Source organism: Elephas maximus, chromosome 26, assembly GCF_024166365.1.
Source record: "Elephas maximus indicus isolate mEleMax1 chromosome 26, mEleMax1 primary haplotype, whole genome shotgun sequence".
In the NCBI taxonomy this organism is placed as follows: domain Eukaryota; kingdom Metazoa; phylum Chordata; class Mammalia; order Proboscidea; family Elephantidae; genus Elephas; species Elephas maximus.
In genome coordinates, this window is record NC_064844.1 from 26330714 (window position 1) to 26349616 (window position 18903).

The window sequence follows — 18903 nt, forward strand, 5'->3', positions numbered from 1 at the left end:
TGAATTTTTTTTTTTCCCTAAAACTGGCTCCAGAATTGTGCTCAGAGATGCCACTGTATTTGTTCAAAAAAATACTTTGAAAGATATTCTTGGGGTGGGTGAGCACTACTAATATCAGAAGAGGGGATGGGGGCAGAGGTTTGAAAGGAGAAAGTTGCTGTTTTGCTATTGGAAGAAAAAAAAAGTGAGAGACATGAAAAGAGAGGAGGGAGAAGGAACTAGAAATTTAGAGACTGGCCCTGAGAAAGAGCCAATAAACTCCCGGGACTGCTCCGTGTCAAGTGTGGACCCTGCCACTCCCACACAACCTGGCTATACTCCACTCCCCATCTCCTCATGCCTAAATCTTCAATTCATCTGCCATTCTCACAATTCTTGTACAGTGTGAGTTTTCTGTGGTTTTTAAAAAAGGGTGTGGGTTTCCCATCTCAGTCAGCACCATGAGAGTCACAACTGCACATGAGGGAGGAGGGTAGGTAGGAGGACAGAATCCCCAGGAACAAGGAAGTTTTTGAGGAGGATAGTTTGGGGCTGCTATTGGCCACAGCAAGGGGTGGGGAGAGAGGCTACAGTCAGCATCTAGGTTTTATATATATAAAAAAAAACAGGTTTTATATAGGTGAGAAAAATGAGGCTCAGAGAAAATAAACACCTTGCTTAAGGACTCTTAGCATATGGAGCATCTTCCTGCTATTTAACAACATGCCCAGTTCATTTCTGCCCGGTCACTAGAGTTGGTGTCACCTAGTGCATTAACTCATGCTGTCACCCCCCCCCGTTAGACTTCTTCCCATACCAGACCACAGAGAATCCTTAGTAATGTTTTTTGTACTAATGTTACTCATAAATTGTAATTCCCATATATCACTCCTTCTTTTCCTTTAATTCAAAAAAGTTATTGATACAGGTGCACAAATACTAATTACCACAATACTGTAGCTAAAACACCAGAAAATTTAACAAAATCAGTGATTATTGACTATTCAAAGGCATTCAACCATGTGGATCATAACAAATTATGGATAACATTGTGAAGGATGGAAATTTCAGAACACTTAATTGTGCTCATGAGGAACCTGTATATAGATTAAGAGGCAGTAGTTCGGACAGAACAAGGGGATACCGCGTGGCTTAAAATCAGGACGGGTGTGTGTCTTAGTTGTATCCTTTCACCATACTTATTCAATCTGTATGCTGAGCTAACATTCCGAGAAGCTGGACTATATGAAGAAGAACAGGGCAACAGGATTGGAGGAAGACTCATTAACAACTTGTGTTATACAAATGACACAACCTTGCTTGCTGAAAGTAAGGAGGATCTGAAGCACTTACTGATGAAGATCAAAGACCACTGCCTTCTTTATGGATTACACCTTAACATAAAGAAAACAAAAATCCTCACAGCTGTACCAATAAGCAACATCATGATAAACAGAGAAAAGCCTGAAGGTGTCAAGGATTTCATTTTACTTGGATCCACAATCAACATCCATGGAAGCAGCAGTCAAGAAATCAAGACACTTTGCATTGGGCAAATCAGCTGCAAAAGATCTCTTTAAATTATTAAAAAGCAAAGGTGTTACTTTGAGGACTAAGGTACGCCTGATCCAAGCCATGACATCTTCAATCACCTCATATGCATGCAAAAACTTGCCAATGAATAACAAAGACCAAAGAAGAAATGATGCCTCTGAATTATGGTGTTGGCAAAGAATGTTTAATATACCAAGGACTGCCAGAAGAATGAACAAGTCTGTCTTGGAAGAAGAACAGCCAGAATACTTTGTCTTACATACTTTGGACATATTATCAGGAAGGACCAGTTCCTGGAGAAGGACATCATGCTTGAAAATGTAGAACGTCGGTGAAAAAGAAGAAAACCCTCAATGAGATGGACTGGCACACTGGCTGCAACAACGGGCTCAAGCATAACAGTTTTGAGGATGATGTAGGGCTGGGCAGTGTTTCATTCTGTTGTATGTAGGATCACTAGAAGTTAGAATCGACTAAACAACAGCGTGTGCTTGTAGGGTGAGCAGATGAAACCATGTGATTTGAAGCATCGTTGTGATTGAATAATAATGACAGCTCTGACTGGAGAGCATTACCTGTTGCCATCGAGGAGGTTTAAAAAGTAAATTAACATAGAGTTTTAGACCTGTAGGTATATTGATACTTGTAAGCTGGACTTACAAAAAATGCTTTTGCTTTATAACTGTAACTATAGGGATATTTTTATTTAAAAATAATAAAATTCTGTGGAAACACTGCACAAAAATTGTATAGACAGTCATTTTGGTGTCACCCCTTCTAACAATGTCACCCAGTATGGTCTGCGCTGCCTGCATTCCCCTTGGTGATATGGCTGTTTTTGCCTCAGGATATTTTCTCTTACTAAGCCTGTGATCCAGAATGTTCTTCCCCTCGATCTGTGCATTGCCAGCTCCTTCTTACCCTTCAGCTCACTACTCAAACATCTCCTCAGAGACACTTTTCTTCTATCAAAACAGTCACCATGATTCTCCCCCCATACAGCCCCTACATACTTACCTTCCTTTATTTTTCTGAGGAGGGTACTTATTGTCACCGTATATAATATTATATATTTATTTTTTAGTCTAGCTCCTCTACTAGGATGTAAGCTCCACAAGGACTGGGATTTTGTCTATCTTACTCATAACTGTACCCACAGTGCCTAATACAGAGTCTAGCACTTATAAAGTTCTCAATAACTATTTTGATAAAAAATAGATAAATGAAAACTCATTGGGTACCTTCTATATGGAGGGTATAATCCCTTGTCTTTGTAATTTCCAACTGATTAAATGCATCTCAGTTACAAATTTCAAAGCTCACCACCCAGACCACCAATCACTTCAGCTGCACAGAATACCAAAAAAAAAACAAAAACAAAAACAAAAAACCAAAACGGTTGTCACCCAGTGAATTCTGATGCATGGCAACCCCACCCATGTCAGAGTAGAACTGCTTTGAAGAGAGCTTCATGGAGCTCTGGTCTTGAGTCACCACTATCTCAATCAGACACTAGTTATCTCAGAAATGGCCTTTTCCCCTGGAGGAGTGCTCAGAGCCCCTGAGGCACCTTCTAATGGTTCATGCATCAAGGATAAGGGGGTGGCAGCTCTGGTGTAGAACAGTGTAGGGAGGAAGGTAAGAGCTGGGTCACTGAGTCCAGACTGAGTTGAATCCCAACTCTCTGACCTGACCTCTCTCACAGGGTGATTGTGAGGAAAAATTTGTCAAGGCCATGTGCAGAGCCATACAGTAAGAACGGAGGATTTACCTGGTAAGCAGACACAGTAAATTTAAATCAGTGAACACTTCCTGGGAGAGGTGACTCTTGATCAGAGTTTTAAAGGACAATCAAAGCATGAATTGAAGGAGAAGATGGCAGTCTTGATGGCCACAGATAGGAATTCAGGTTGGAATTGAAGGCCCTGGTGGCCTTCAGAAAAGAGTTGTTTCTCAGGTGAGCATAAAAAAAAAAAGGGAGCCAGAAGTCACAGGTTCCTATCCACATGATGCCCAATTGTTAGCTGGGGAAATGCAGGCCAATTTCATCCTCTCTGAACCCATTTTCTCACCTGTTAATTGTGATGCTGGTAATCCTAATCTACAGATTTGTATGAAGTCTGAATTGTTACCCAAGTAATATTTGTGAAAATGTTTATAAACCATAAAGAACTTTTCTGATGTGCATTGCTGATATGTGGTTAGTAACGTGGTGGTGAAAGAAAGAAAAGAGCTCCAGAGTTGAGTTAGAAAGACCTGGGTTTGAATCCCTGACCTGTTGCCTACTAACTTTGTAGTCTTGAGTAGACTACTTACTTGCTCTGAGCCTTATTTTCTCATTTATTTAAGGTGGTATTTGTGAGAATTAGACTCACTCTACAGTAAAACCTGAGAAAGCCAGAACCTGTGTAAGGTGGAAAACTGTCAAAGAAGGAAAACTCAAATATTTTCCACTAATAGAGAACACTAGATAAGTGGCAAGACTGTACCCTGCCAAAGGCAGAAAACTTGCAAGACTTAGAAAAACAAGGCAGTCCCATCAAGCTCCAGCTCTCACAGGTTTCACTGTGTATCTAAAGAGCCTGGATCAGCCTAGAACATCATCTTCATCATCACCATCATCATGGCTAAGGTTAGTGTGAGCACTTGCCACCTGTCAGGTGTTGTTCAGAGAGATTCATGTGCATTTCGGTAAGTAGTGTTCATCTGAGGCCTTAGAGAGGTTAAGTAATTTGCCTGAAATGCGGTGGAGCCAGGGTTAGAATCCAGGCGGTGGAACTCAGTACATGCGGGTGGTCATTGAGAGTAGTTCAAGTCTACCACCAAAAGAAGCCAAATTTGGAGAACACTCTTACAAAGAAGAATTCATGTTTTCCAGCAGATTTGGTAATGGAAAAGAAAAATCCCTTAGTAAGATCTTAAGTTCCTTCTTACTTATTCTTTTTTTTTTTTTGAAATGAGGTTGATTCTGCTAGAGAATAAGTAATTGATACCACTCCCGGGGGGAGGGGGAGGGGGGAGTTGAATTAGCAATGGAAACTGAAACATCTGCTTCGATATCTGGCCTCTGCTCTCCTATTTGTAAAATCTCTTAAGACAATCCTAACCAGCTCTAGGGTTGTCCCATATTAGTAAAGGAATGTCTCTAAGTCAGGGCTTCCAACCAGTTCATTCCAGTTTGAACCCCTGCCGAGAATTTGCCTTTCCACCCCAGATATGCTGATCAGAGTCTACATTTAAATGCACTGAATAACTTGAGTGTGAATGTTGAAAATCAAGATACGATAAAGATATACAACAGTCAAGTTTGTGGAGATGTCTTCCTGGGTCTTCTGAATGCTGCTGAGCAGATGGCCGGACTGAGATTGTTAACAAACGACCATCACCAATGACCACCAGCATATGTTTAACGGTTACATTACAGACTTTTTCCATGTGGTACTTGCTGGAAATGGAAACACCAAGGTTCAAGTTTTGAAACTGCTTTTGAATTTGCCTGAAAACCCAGCCATAGTAGAAGGACTATTTGGTGCCCAAGTGGATTCATCATTCCTTTCCCCTTATGACCGCCGTGTAGCAAAGGAGGTTCTTCTTCAAGTACTTAAACACTATTTCAAAACTTAAATAACTTCGTCAAAAAGGTCTACTTAGGTCTACTTTCATCTTTCGTAAAGGTTCAGTGTTTTTTCCTGTTATTACACGGACAAGAAGGTGCCCAGAAAATGAGAGCTTTAGTTCATCACCCCGATGTGAACGTGAAGGAAAACGTTGTAATAATAATGTAATTCTGATTGGCCATGTTTCCAGAGCGTGTTGCAGACGGGAAGTAATACACGTTATAAATTTATACATCCTCCTTAGAAAGTAAAGGAAGTCTTTCAGCTGTTGTTTTAAACAGTAAATACCGTGTTTCGTCATTAACATAGCTATAAATTGCCATGGTCTCCAAGTTTATTTTGGATCACTTTATTGATACCAAATGAATATTAGCACCTCTACAGAAAATATATTTCTTTTGATTTTGTCTAGATTGAGATATTTTAGTTATTTCCTCTATATGAAAGGACAGTGACTTTTTTAACGCATAAACTGCCCTTCTACCATTTGCAGTGATTTGCAACTAAGAGGGCGACCCCATGTGTACGGAGTAGAATGGCTCCATAGGGTTTTCACGGCTGTGACCTTTCGAATGTAGATCTGAAGGCTGTCTTCTGAGGTGTCTCTGGGTGGGTTTGAACCTCCAGCCTGTTGGCTAGTAGGCGAGCACTGAACCATCTGTGCCACCCAGGAAATCTAAGAGGGCAGTAGTACGTCATCACTGCACTGTTTTAGAGCTGTCTTGGGAATGGCACTGTTCTTTTCATAGTGATGAGATCCTGAGTCAAGTCCGACTGCCAACCCAGCCATTCTCCTTTCACAAATCTGTTCCAATCTTTTGTGCTTCTAGTCAAGGAAAAATATAAGCTTTTAGGAGAAAGTATTTCCTAGTGCTTGCCCACTCCCATTCAATGCACCAGTATGCAAAAGTGTTATGCATAAAATACCAGGATTGATCAAAATATCTACCCATAGGCAGTTGAGTAAATCAGTTACTATATCTTTAAAAGGAATTAAGTAGCTCTGAATGTCCTGATGTGGAAAGACATCCATGAAATGTGGTTGTTTTCTCAAACACATTGACAGAAGATATATAATGAGATCCCATTTGTGGTTTTTAAAATGAAAAATATTTATATTTACATATATACAGAACACTTACAGAACGATACACCAACTCCTGGGAGTGGGACTGGGCAGTGAGGAAATGGCTTTTCTATATATACTCTCTTCTACTGTTTGAATTTTTTACTATGAGCGTAACTTTTATAATTTTTTTTTAATAAAAAGGGAAAAAAAATCACACACACAAAAAAAGAAATGCAAATTCTCAGCAGGAGTTTGAACCTGAACGAACTAGTTTGAAGTCCTGCTTTAAGCCCACAGAGGACTAGGCAATGGGGCTGGGGTTGAAGACTTTAGGGCTGGTAGTAAGAGATCACTATGCAATGCAGTTACCTGATTTATATCAGTGAAAAGCATAAGAAATTGCAGCCCAGAGCAGAGGCGGCTGGATCACCCCATGGAGGTACACTGTTGGCGTTCTCCTGCCCACATGTGAAGCCATAAATCCACAGGGCAGAAGTAGGTCTAGCCCCGTGGCTTGAACATTGTACAACTTCCTCTGGAGGAATCATGTGCCTGTTTGAAAATTCTTCATGCTTGCCCTCTGGTCCAAGGGTCAGCCACCAGTAGATAGAAGCTACCACACAGTCTTTGCAAAATAATTCTTCATTCTTTGGCCATGTTAGACAGGCTTCAAAAGTAAAAGATATTCTTCATTGCATTCTGGGTTTTTCCTCTTAGCTGTTTCCCACTTATGTAAAATGTCAGCAGTGAGGCTAGATACACAAATAAAGTGGGCTCCGATTCTTTATTGAGAAGCGCCATCCACACCAACTCAGAGGAGACACAGGGGTCTTTGCTAACTTTGAGATCATACGGTATTCCTTAAAATTGCATTTCATTGTTTTATCAAGATTATTATCCATTTGTGGAATGGGTCATTAAAATAGTAAGATTTTGAAATGCCACACGCACCAAGAATTCCTACGAAGAATATGACCACGAGAATAAACTCATGGTGTTGAAAAATAGCAACAACAACAGAAACAGAAACATAAAACAATAAAACACATCTAGTTGCGAATGACTGGGGCAAAACGGGGGGCCCTTTCTACATGCCAGACTGAAATGTTCTATGAAGATGCTGTAACAATTTTAAGAAACCATGTTTATAGCAGATATAAATTAAATTAACTGTGAGTCCGTAAAGTGGAGCAGCTGCTCTCCATCTCCACTGATAATAGAACCAGGGAAGAAGGCTGGTCAGAGGTGAGGAAGGCTTTCTTCTTGGCAGCGAGACCTGTCAGATGCTGAAGGGGAAAATGAGAAGTGGGAGTGCTGTGAAACCACCTCCTTGGATCCACATTGAAAAATAGGCTGCCTCCAGAAAGGGCACAGACTACATAAATTTTATAAGCACCATGGAGTTGTTTTCTTTGGACCAAGAGTTTAACATCGTCCCTCATTTCTCTGTGCATTTGACAATTCCACTCTAAATAAATGGAGTCCTTACAAAACGGCTGCTAGCATAGAATGCACGTTTAAGACAATTTTGAAAACTAATTAAACAAAAACAAACAAACAGTCGATTCAGACTCAAAGCAACCCTATAGGAGAGAGTATAACTGCCCCATAGAGTTTCCAAGGAGTGCCTGGTGGGTTCAAACTGCCGACTTTTTGTTTATTTATTGTGCTTTAAGTGAAAGTTTACAAATCAAGTCAGTCTCTCGTACAAAAACTTATATACACCTTGCTATGTACTCCTAGCTGTTCTCCCCCAAATGAGACAGCACACTCCTTCTCTCCACCCTGTATTTCTCGTATCCATTTAACCAGCTCCTGTTCCTCTCTGCCTTCTCATCTCACCTCAAGACAGGAGCTGCCCACACAGTCTTATGTGTCTACCTGAGCTAAGAAGCTCATTCCTTGCCGGCATCATTTTCTGTCTTAAGTCCAGTCCAATCCCTGTCCGAAGAGTTGGCTTTGGGAGTGGTTCCAGTCTTGGGCTAACAGAGGGTCTGGGGATCATGACCTTTGGGGTCCCTCCAGTCTCAGTCAGACCATTAAGTCTGGTCTTTTTACAAGAATTTGAGGTCTGCATCTCAATGTTCTCCTACTCCCTCAGGGGTTCTCTGTTGTGTTCCCTGTCAGGGCAGTCATTGATGGTAGCCAGGCACCATCTAGTTCTTCTGGTCTTGGTTGAACTGCCAAGACATAGCTCTTAACCACTGGCAATCCAAAGGGAAAAAGATATTCTATTCCAGTGTCCCAGCAACTTGATTTAGGGCCAAAGAATTGAATGGTTTAAGGAATCCCTGACTCCACAGGCCTCAAGCCCATGATTTTGGTCTCATTAATAACACTTTAAGTCGCTGAGTTAAACAGACACACACAATGCCTGGGTCACTTCGGTCTCTACGTGCTAATCTTGGCATCAGTAAAACACTGCATTTGTGGGAGGTAATCCTGTGTATATACCTTGCCCACCAACTAGACACCATTACCTATTGCCCTCAGGCCCCTGGGGTCTGGAAGTAGCAGATGCAAGTACAAATGAAAAGGATGTAATGTTTAAAAAAAAATGAAAGGAATTCATAGATGTTCTACAAACTATACTGAATTCTGCTTGACTAATGAAGTTTGATTCAGAAGCATGGAGTAATAATCATTTTTGTTGATTTGATCATTTCAAATATATCATACCGGACAAACATTACAAAGTAAGGCCTTATACTACCACAAACACCTTCACATACAAAGGTATCTAGAGTGATTTTATTTTTGTTTTGCTTTTGGTTTGGTTGGTTGCTTTTTTTTTTTTTAAATTGCTAAATGCTTTTAACACAATGATTTTTAGGTTGTATGTGCGCATGTGTGTGCACATGTATTTTAAATATCAAACAAGAGCTGATATATAAAACACACACATACATACACACACGTACACACAAAATGTTCCTGAGCATAAATTAATAACTGCTAAAAATATAAGAGTTAATCCTTTTGAGCACTAACAATGTGTCAGGCACCATGCTATTGTGCTAAACATTTAACATGTACTATCTCAATTAATTCTACAATATGGTACTCCAGGCATTTTGACACACACTTTATATGCATCGGAAACCCTGGTGGCATAGTGGTTAATTCCTACAGCTGCTAAGAAAAAGGGCGGCAGTTCAAATCCACCAGGCACTCCTTGGAAACTCTATGGGGTAGTTCTACTCCGTCCTATAGGGTCACTATGAGTCAGAATTGACTCAAGGGCAGTGGGTTTGGCTATTTTTTGGCTAGTTGTTACAGCTGATCTCTTAACCACTGTGCCACCAGGGCTCCATGATTTGGCCCTTAACCAAAAAACCAAACCCTATAGGGTCGCTATGAGTCGGAATGGACTCGACGGCAACGGGCTTGGTTTGGTTTTTGGTTTTATATGCATCTTTTTTTTTTTCTTATTTATATTTCATAACTCTCAAAGGGATGTTACTATTACCATCTCAACTGAACAGCTGAGAAAACAAAGGCACAAGCAAGATACACAATTTGCTCAATGTCACACAACTAGTCAATGATGCCTGGATTTGAGTCCAGGTTGTCTAATTCCACAGACCATGCTATTAACCAGGAGTAAGTATATTCACAGCAACTATGTGTCATTTAGAACTCTGGTAGCACAGTGGTTAAGAGCTTGGCTGCTAACCAAAAGGTAGGCAGTTTGAATCCACCAGCTGCTCCTTGGAAACCCTATGGGGCAGTTCTACTCTGCCCTATAGGGTCGCTATTGGTAGGAATCGACTTGACAGCAATTGGTGTGTGTGTATATGTGTCATCTGCAGACAAATATTTACAAATTCCAACTTGAAAATTTCTCTAATCTTTCCATTCAGAAACAAACTACGAAAATTACCAAGAAAAACCAGTTTTAATAAGAATAATATGAAAAAAAAATCCCAAACAGTTCATGGAAGTATTTTTGATGCCATAAGACAAGATTAAATGTCAATTTAAATCTTAATATGCATTTGTGTCTCAAATCATATTTTTAATACAATAAATTCTCGATTGAAAAATGAAAAAAGGACAAAAATATATGTAGATATTGTGAAGATTATTAAACAGTGCCTTAAACATTGTAATGGAAAATTTAATAGTATACTACCAAATAGAAAATATTATATATCAAATGTTTTCTGTTATGGATTGAATTGTAGCCCCCCAAAATGTGTATTGAAATCTAAACCTCTGTACCTATAAATGTGACCTTATTTGGAAATAGGAGTTTTCTTTTTTTATGTAAAAATTTGGGCAGTTCAAATATACCGGCTGCTCCTTGGAAGCCCTGTGGGACAGTTCTACCGTGTCCTAGAGGGTGGTTATGAGTCAGGATCAATTCCACAGCAATGGATTTGGTTTTGGTTTTTGGTTTGTTAGTAAGTTCACATCCTAGTAAAGTGGGTCCAAAGCCTAATCACTCTGAGTTATAAAAAGAACAGAATAGACACAGAGACACAGGGAAAGAGGAAGACAGACAACAGAGACTGATGAATCTATATGCCCTGCCAAGAATTGGAGCAGCAACTGGAAGCTGAAATCAGTAAGGAAGGGCCTCCCCTTCAAGCCACAACCTGAGTTAGACTTCTAGCCTACTTTTGTTCTTTAGTCACCCCTTGTGGTATTTGTCTTATGGAAACATTAGCAAACTAAGACACATTCATTAATTTATTTCTCAAGTACTTATTGAGTCTTTCACTGCGTTCCAGGCAGGGGACTAGGCACTGGAGATAAAAGATAACAAGAAGGAACTGGATCCTGTCCTTGTGGAACTTACAGTCCAAAATTAACAAAAGTAAGGAAACCAATTCAATTATTATAAATTGTGAAAGTGCTAAGAAGGTAAAAAAAGAAAAGAAAAAACCCAACAACAAGACAGAGAGCAACAACAGAGTAATTTCCTTTAGATATGGTGGTGGTCAGATGTCAGGAAAACCTGACACTTAAGCTAAGACTTGAAGAAGATAAGGAGTGGAACTGAAAGGATGAACATTTTGGGTGGGGAATGAGGGGGTTTTGAGCAATGGAAAGAAGAGGGAAGAACAGTAAGAGATAAGTTTGGAGAGGTGGCTGGGGGCCTGGCCATGCAGACTCTCAAGGGCTGCTGTGAGTTTTTATTTCATACTCAGTGCAAGGGAAAGTCATGAAGGATTTTGAGTGGGGAAGTGACGTAATGTGATCTTTTTAAGAAAGTATATCTGGAGCAGGATTGCAGGAAAAAGAGCACTTATGGAGAGACCAGATAATAGACTCTTGCGACATCCCAGGTGGCAATCAGTCCACTACAGAGGTGGCAGCAGAGATGAAAAGGAGATGAATTTGAGATATGTTTTCCTGGTAGAATAGATAGGACTTGAAAATAGATTGAATTTTGGGACAGTCGGTGCGGGAAAGGGAAGAGTCAAAAATGACTCCTAAAGCTTTTGGAAGGATGGTATTTCCATTTTTGGGAAGGAGAAGTGTGTGGGTGTGTAGGGTAACAGAGGATCTAGGCCATGGGTGGTGGAGCAGATCCATGATGTCATTAAGTCTCAGGCTCCATCCATCTTCCTGCTCTGCCATCTTAGTGCATGGCTTTCATCCTCATGGTCACCCACCAGATGCCCGTTATACTTCTGGCTCACATCCGTGTTTAAAAGAGGAAGAAGAAAAAAAAGCAACATGGAGGGAAGGAGTAGCAACTAAACAAAACCTGCCCAGGAATTCCGACAGACTTCTGCTTATGTTTCCTTGGCCAGAACGCTGTCAGGCTACCCCTTGTTGCATGAGATGCTGGGAAATGTAGCTTTACAGTTGGTCAGTCACACACCTAACAAAATCAGGGTTTTTTAATTAAGGATGATGTTGTGAATGGTCTGATAGACAACTCTCTGCTTGAGTTAGCATGTGAGTCCGGAGTAGGCTGAAAGACAATATATTTTTAAAATTTACTTGGATTTTAATTTTTAATGAGTGAGCAAAAGGCACACCCTGCTGAGTGCCAACAAATTCGTGGCTGTCATCTTTCTGATTGTTTAAAGACTCTTACACTTGTTAAAGGGAAGACTAGCGTTCTGTCAGTCACTTCCCAACCATTCTCAAGTGCCTCCCCCAGTGCCAGGACCTTTCTCTTTCCATAGTGATTGTGTCAGATGGAAGCTCAGCCATCAGGCTTGCTGTGCTGCCACCAGTGTGCTTTCCCCAAATGGCCTGTGAGGATGGCATGGCCAACGTGAATGTTCCCTCTTTTTTCCTACATACTGCCTTGTGGTTCTTGAAAGATAAGTGTTACCAGATTTAGCTATAGGGCAGTCTCCTCATCTTAGTCTTCAGGGCAAGCCAGCCAACCCTCCCCTGTACGTTCCCCTGGGATGCTGAAGGTTTTAGTCTCTGTGCAATCATAGGGCCTCTTGTACATGAACCTTCTCTTCCCTGGTAGAAATAAGAGGCATGTCTAGAAGCCGTAGCCCATCCCCTACACAAAGATGTACTGTACTCTGCTAAAATCTAATCTGGAAACGTTTAATACATTCATGGCACAAGTGCCAGCTACTTTACTTAAGGGAAGGGGTGCTAATTCTTTTTTTTTCTCTTAAAGGGAAACTCTGAATTGAATATAAATCAACCTCTTCAATATGCCCATCATACGTAATAATGAAAACAGTCTTAGTGAGGTGAATCCATGGTCTCTTGGGATGAAATTGGCCAACAATAAGAGAAAAAGAAAGACAAGACAAAAACTGAAAGGCAGAGGTTTTTATTGTGTTGAATCAGAAACCACTCTGTCTTTTTGGAAGAAACATAGCAAATGAGTGCCCTGTCAAGTTACTGTAGTAAAAACAGGACAATTAAGACAGCTCAAACCATCCCCAAATGTTCAATGCTTAGATTTGCTGAACATCTCAAGCTATTTCCAAATGCTTGGGGTTTGGCACAGTCCAGTCTCATGGTTGGGAAGTTTTCCCAAAGGTCTGTCGAAGTGCTCCTATTTTTATTTCATCCCCTTGCGGTTAATATACCGCAAATTCATTTTCTCCGAATTCTGCACTTGATACATTCTAGTTATCCGTACCCATTGCCCTTCACGTGGTTGCCAGAAGTTTCAGTGTTGTCTCTACGCCTGGTTTTCAGAGAAAGTGCTCCATTCCTTCCTGTTTGTCCACAATTCTCAGGAATTGGTAGGTCAGTGATGAGGATGGAAAGGGGACCAGAAAGCATGTCATGTGTGGTGGTGCAGAGGATTGGGGAACATTCACTTTGAGAAGTGAGGACTCTGGTAGATGCGATAACTGTCCTCACATTTTTGAAATGTGGCATTTAGAGAGGGATTAAACCTATTTTCTGTGGCCTCAGACGGGTGGAACTAGAAACAGAAGCATATGTAGGCTCAACACAAAAAAGACTTTCTCATTTCAGGGCAGCCCGAGAGAGAAAGAGCTGCCTTTTCTCACCAGAAATGATGGGCTTTCGTAAGAGGTCTGTAATGGCCAGGTGACCACTTGGGAGGAATAAGGAGTGTCTTTGACCTTCCTTCTCCACATACCACTTTGAACTGGAAACTCCTCCATATTTCCAAGGTGTCTAGACATTCTTTTTTGCACTGCGCTGTCATGCTGTACTGTACAGTTTGTTTATTCTCCTCAGTTCCAGGCTGTTCATTCCTTGAGGGAAGGGAACACATGTTTTTACATTTGGAGACAGAATACCTGATACATAGGTGTTGTTATCTTTAGATGCTGTCCAGTCAGATCCAACTCATAGACACCCTATGTACAACAGAACGAAACACTGCCCAGTCCTGCACCATCCCCACAATCCTTGCTGTGTTTGATCCCACTGTTGCAGCTACTGTGCCAATCCATCTCATTGAGGGTCTTCCTGTTTTTCACTGACCCTCTTCCTTACCAAGCATGATTCCCTTCTCCAGGGACTGGTCCCTCCTGATAACATGTCCTAAGTACATGAGACAAAGCCTTGCTATTCTCGCTTACAAGGAGTACTCCAGCTGTATTTCTTTCAGGACAGAATTGTTCATTCTTCTATTCTGGCAGTCCATGGTATAGTCAATATTCTTCACCAAAACCATAATTCAAATGCATCAGTTCTTCTTTGGTCTTCCTTACTCATTGTCCAGCTTTCGCATGCATATGAGGTGATTGAAAATAACATGACTTAGATCAGAAACACCTTAGTCCTCAAAGTGACATCTTTACTTTTGACCACATTAAAGAGGTCTTTTGCAGCTGATTTTCCCAGTGCAATATATCATTTGACTTCACCATTGCTTCCATGGGCATTGATGGTGGATTGAAATAAAATGAAATCCTTGACAAATTCAATCTTTTCTCCATTTATCATGTTGTTGCTTATTGGTCCAGTTGTGAGGATTTTGTTTTCTTTGTGTTGAGGTATAATCCATACTGAAGGCTGTAGTCTTTGATCTTCATCAGGAAGGGCTTCAAGTCCTCTTCACTTTCACGAAGCAAGGTTGTGTCATCTGTATCTCACAGGTTGTTAATGGGTCTTTCACCAATCCTGGTGTCTTATTCTTCTTTATATAGACCAGCTTCTCAGATTATTTGCTCAGCATACAGACTAAGTATGGAGAAAGGATACAACCCTGATGCACGCCTTTCCTGACTTTAAACCACATAGTATACCCTCGTTCTGTTTGAACAATTGCATCTTGGTCCATGTACAGGTTTCTCATGAGCACAATTAAGTGTTCTTGAATTCCCATTCTTTGCAATGTTATCCATAATGTGTTATGATCCACACAGTCAAGTACTTTTGCAAAGTCGATAAAACACAGGTAAACATCTTTCTCCCCAAGTGTCTGTCAGTTTATTGCACAGTGGTGGCTTACATGTTGGTGTGATGCTGAAAGCTATACGACCAGTATTTCAAACACTAATAGGGTCACTCATGGTGGACAGGTTTCAGCAGAGCTTCCAGACTAAGACAGACTATGAAGAATGGCCTGACAGTCTACTTCTGAGAAAATTTGGCCAGTGAAAACCTTATGAATAGCAATTGAACATTGTCTGGTATAGTGCTGGAATGGAAGATGAGCACCTCAGGTTGGAAGATACTCAATATACGACTGAGAAAGAGCTGCCTCCTCAAAGTAGAGTTGACTTTAATGACGTGGATGGAGTCAAGCTTTCAGAACCTTCATTTGTTGAGGTGGCATGATCAAGATGAGAAGAAACAGCTGCAAACACCCATTAGTAAACAGAATGTGGGGTGTAGGAAGTATGAATCTAGGAAGATTGGAAGCCATCAAAAATCAAATGGACCACATAAAGATTGATATCTTAGGCATTAGTGAGTTGAAATGAACTGGCATTGGCCATTTTGACAATCGTATGGTCTACTATTTAGGCAATGACAAATTGTCAAAAAGAACATTTTAAGATGTATCCTGAAGTACAATGTTGTCAGTGATAGAATAATATTCATATACCTACAAGGAAGACCAGTTAATACAACTATTATTCAAATGTAAGAACCAACCACTAATGCCAAAGATAAGGAAATTGAAGACTTTTACTAACTTCTACAATCTGAAATTGATCAAACATGCAATCAAGATGCATTGGTAATTACTGGTGATTGAAATGTGAAAGTCAGAAACAAAGGAGAAGGATTGGTAGTTGAAAAAATATGGACTTGGTGATCGAAACGTTGCTGAAGATCGCATAATAGAATTTTTCAAGGCCAATGACTTCATTGCAAATATCTTTTTGCCAACATAAACAGAGACTATACACGTGGACCCCACCAGATGGAATACACAGGAATCAAACTGACTGTATCTGTGGAAAGAGACAATGTATCAAGGACATCACACATGAAGAAAGCAAAAGATCATTAAAAAGAGAGGAAAGAAATAAAATACCCAAATGGATGTCAGAAGAGACTCTGAAATTTGCTGTTGAATGTAGAGTAGCTAAAGTGAATGGAAGAAATGATGACGTAAAACAGCTGAGCAGAAGACTTCAAATGGCGGTTCTAGAAGACAAAGGAAGGTATTATAATAAAATGTGCAAAGACCCGGAGTTAGAAAACCAAAAGGGAAGAACACGCTCGGCATTTTTCAAGCTGAAAGAACTGAAGAAATAATTAAAGCCTCGAGTTGCAATACTGAAGGATTATACGGGGAATACTTTTGATGCAGGAAGCATCAAAAGAAGAAGGAGAAATATACAGAGTCACTGTACCAAAAAGAATTGGCCAATATTCAATCATTTCAGGAGGCAGCATTTCATCAGAAACCAATGGTACTGAAGGAAGAAGTCCAAGCTGCACTGAAGGCATTGACGAAAAACAAGGCTCCTAGAATTGATGGAATACCCATTGATATGTTTCAGCAAATGGATGCAGTGCTGGAGGTGCTCACTTGTCTTTGTCAAGAAATTTGAAAGACAGCTTCCTGGAAAATTGACAGGGAGACATACATATTTTTGCTTATTCCAGAGAAAGATGATCCAACAGAATGCAGAAATTATTGAATAATATCATAAATATCATTAATATCACGAGAAAGTAAAATTTTCCTGAAGATCATTCAAAAGTAGTACATTGACAGGCCACTGCCAGAAGTTCAAGCCAGATTCAGAAGAGGACGTGGAAGGAGGGCTATCATTGCTGATGTCAGATGGATCTTGGCTGAAAGCAGAGAATACCAGAAAGAATACCAGTGACTGACCCTCTCTAACTTCATAAGGGGGAAGGAGAATCAAGATTCTGAGCCCAAGGCTTATTCCTATGAGGCGGGGGTCAAACATGACTCCTTTCTCGGCCATCTTTAACCAATTTTGACACCAACTGTCCCTCCCACAGCACTCTACTTTTCTGCTGGGTTCGATAATTCATGGCAGTGTCACACAGAATTCACAGACCATAGTCACAATTACGGGGTTTATTAGGGAAGTAACAGGTTATAATTCAGTCTCAGGAACACTCAAGGATACAGTTCTTCCATCAGGACAGTCCCTTCCCAGCCGTGCTCATAGGCATGCCTCTCTCTGGCCCTCTGCCTCTGCCCAAAGACACTCAAGGCCAGGAATCCCACTGCACAGTCCTATCTGTCTCTCCTGCCACCACTTCTCTGTCACCTTTAGGATTACAGTTCGCTCTCTGTCTCCTGGGTTCCAGGAGCTTCTTATCATATGGATTCTGGGTCCAAAGAATATGGTGGCTTCTGGCTGATCTTCCTTGGTGCTGGTGGAATCTTCTCTTCCCTGCCTCTGAGGTGTGTCATTTCAATCAAATCCAGCAGGACAGCAAAACTGACCAATCCCTCTGGTAGGCCACAATTACCCTACCACAGAGTCCTGCCCAATCACTTGGGTGGGAGTTACAAGGCCATAGCTAGAAAGGCCATACAAAAGCGATCCATCATACTGTGGACGTTTACCTCTGTTTTATTGACTATGCAAAGGCATTCAACTGTGTGAATCTTAGTAAATAATGAATAACATTGAAAATAATGGGGATTCAGGAACATTTAATTGTACTCATGGGGAATTGTGCTCTTGGTCTGTACATAGACCAAGAAGCAGTTGTCCAAACAGAACAAGGGGATACTGCATGGTTTAAAGTCAGGAAAAGTGTGTGTCTGGATAGTATACTTTTATCATACTTTCTCAATCTGTATGCTGAGGAAATAATCCCAGAAGATGGAATATATGAAGTACACAGCATTAGGACTGGAGGATGTTTTAGTTATCTAGTGCTGCTATAACAGAAATACCACAAGTGGATGGCTTTAACAAAGAAAAATTTTTTCTCTCATAGTCTAGTAGGCTACAAGTCCAAATTCAGAGCACCAGCTCCAGAGGAAAGTTTCTATCTCTGTTGGCTTTGGAGGAAGTTCCTTGTCATCAATCTTTCTTTGGTCTGGGAGCATCTCAGTGCAGGAACCTCAGGTCCCAAGGACAGGCTTTGTTCCCGGCACTGCTTTCTTAGTGGTATGAGGTTCCCATGTCTCTCTGCTTGCTTCTCTCTTTCGCATCTCAAAACAGGTTGGCTTCAGACACTATTTAATCTTGTAGACCTCATCAATATAACTGTCACTAATCTATCTTATTAGTGATAGGATTTACAACACATAGGGAAATCATATCATGATAAATGGTAGACAATCATACAATACTGGGACTCATGACCTAGCCAATTTGACAGATATTTTGGGGGGACAGGATTCAATCCATGACAGAGGAAGATTTAACAAGCTGTATTATGCAGATGACACACCTTGCTTGCTGAAAGTGAAGAGGATTTGAAGCACTTACTGACGAAGATCAAAGACTACAACCATCAGTATGAATTGCACCTCGATGTAAAGAAAATAAAAATCCTCACTACCTGACCAATAAACAACATCCTGATAAATGGAGAAAAGATTCAATTTGTGAAGGATTTCATTTTACTTGGATCTACAATCAATGCCCATGGGAGCAGCAGTCAGAAAACCAAATGACTTGTTGCATTGGGCAAATATGCTGCAAAAGACCTCTTTTAAGTGTTGAAAAGCAATGATGTCACTTTGAGGACTAAGGTGTGTCTGACCCAAGCCATGATATTTTCAGTCACCTCATATGCATGTGAAAGCTGGATGATAAATAAGGAAGACTGAAGAAGAATTACTCATTTGAGTTATGGTTTTGGTGA

The 18903-nt window shown here is 40.6% G+C and overlaps 1 pseudogene; it reads left to right on the forward strand.

Moving 5' to 3' along the window:
- The first annotated feature begins 4156 nt into the window (after nucleotides 1–4156).
- LOC126067931 (armadillo repeat-containing protein 10-like) lies at nucleotides 4157–5362 on the forward strand (annotated as a pseudogene).
- The last annotated feature ends 13541 nt before the right edge of the window (nucleotides 5363–18903 follow it).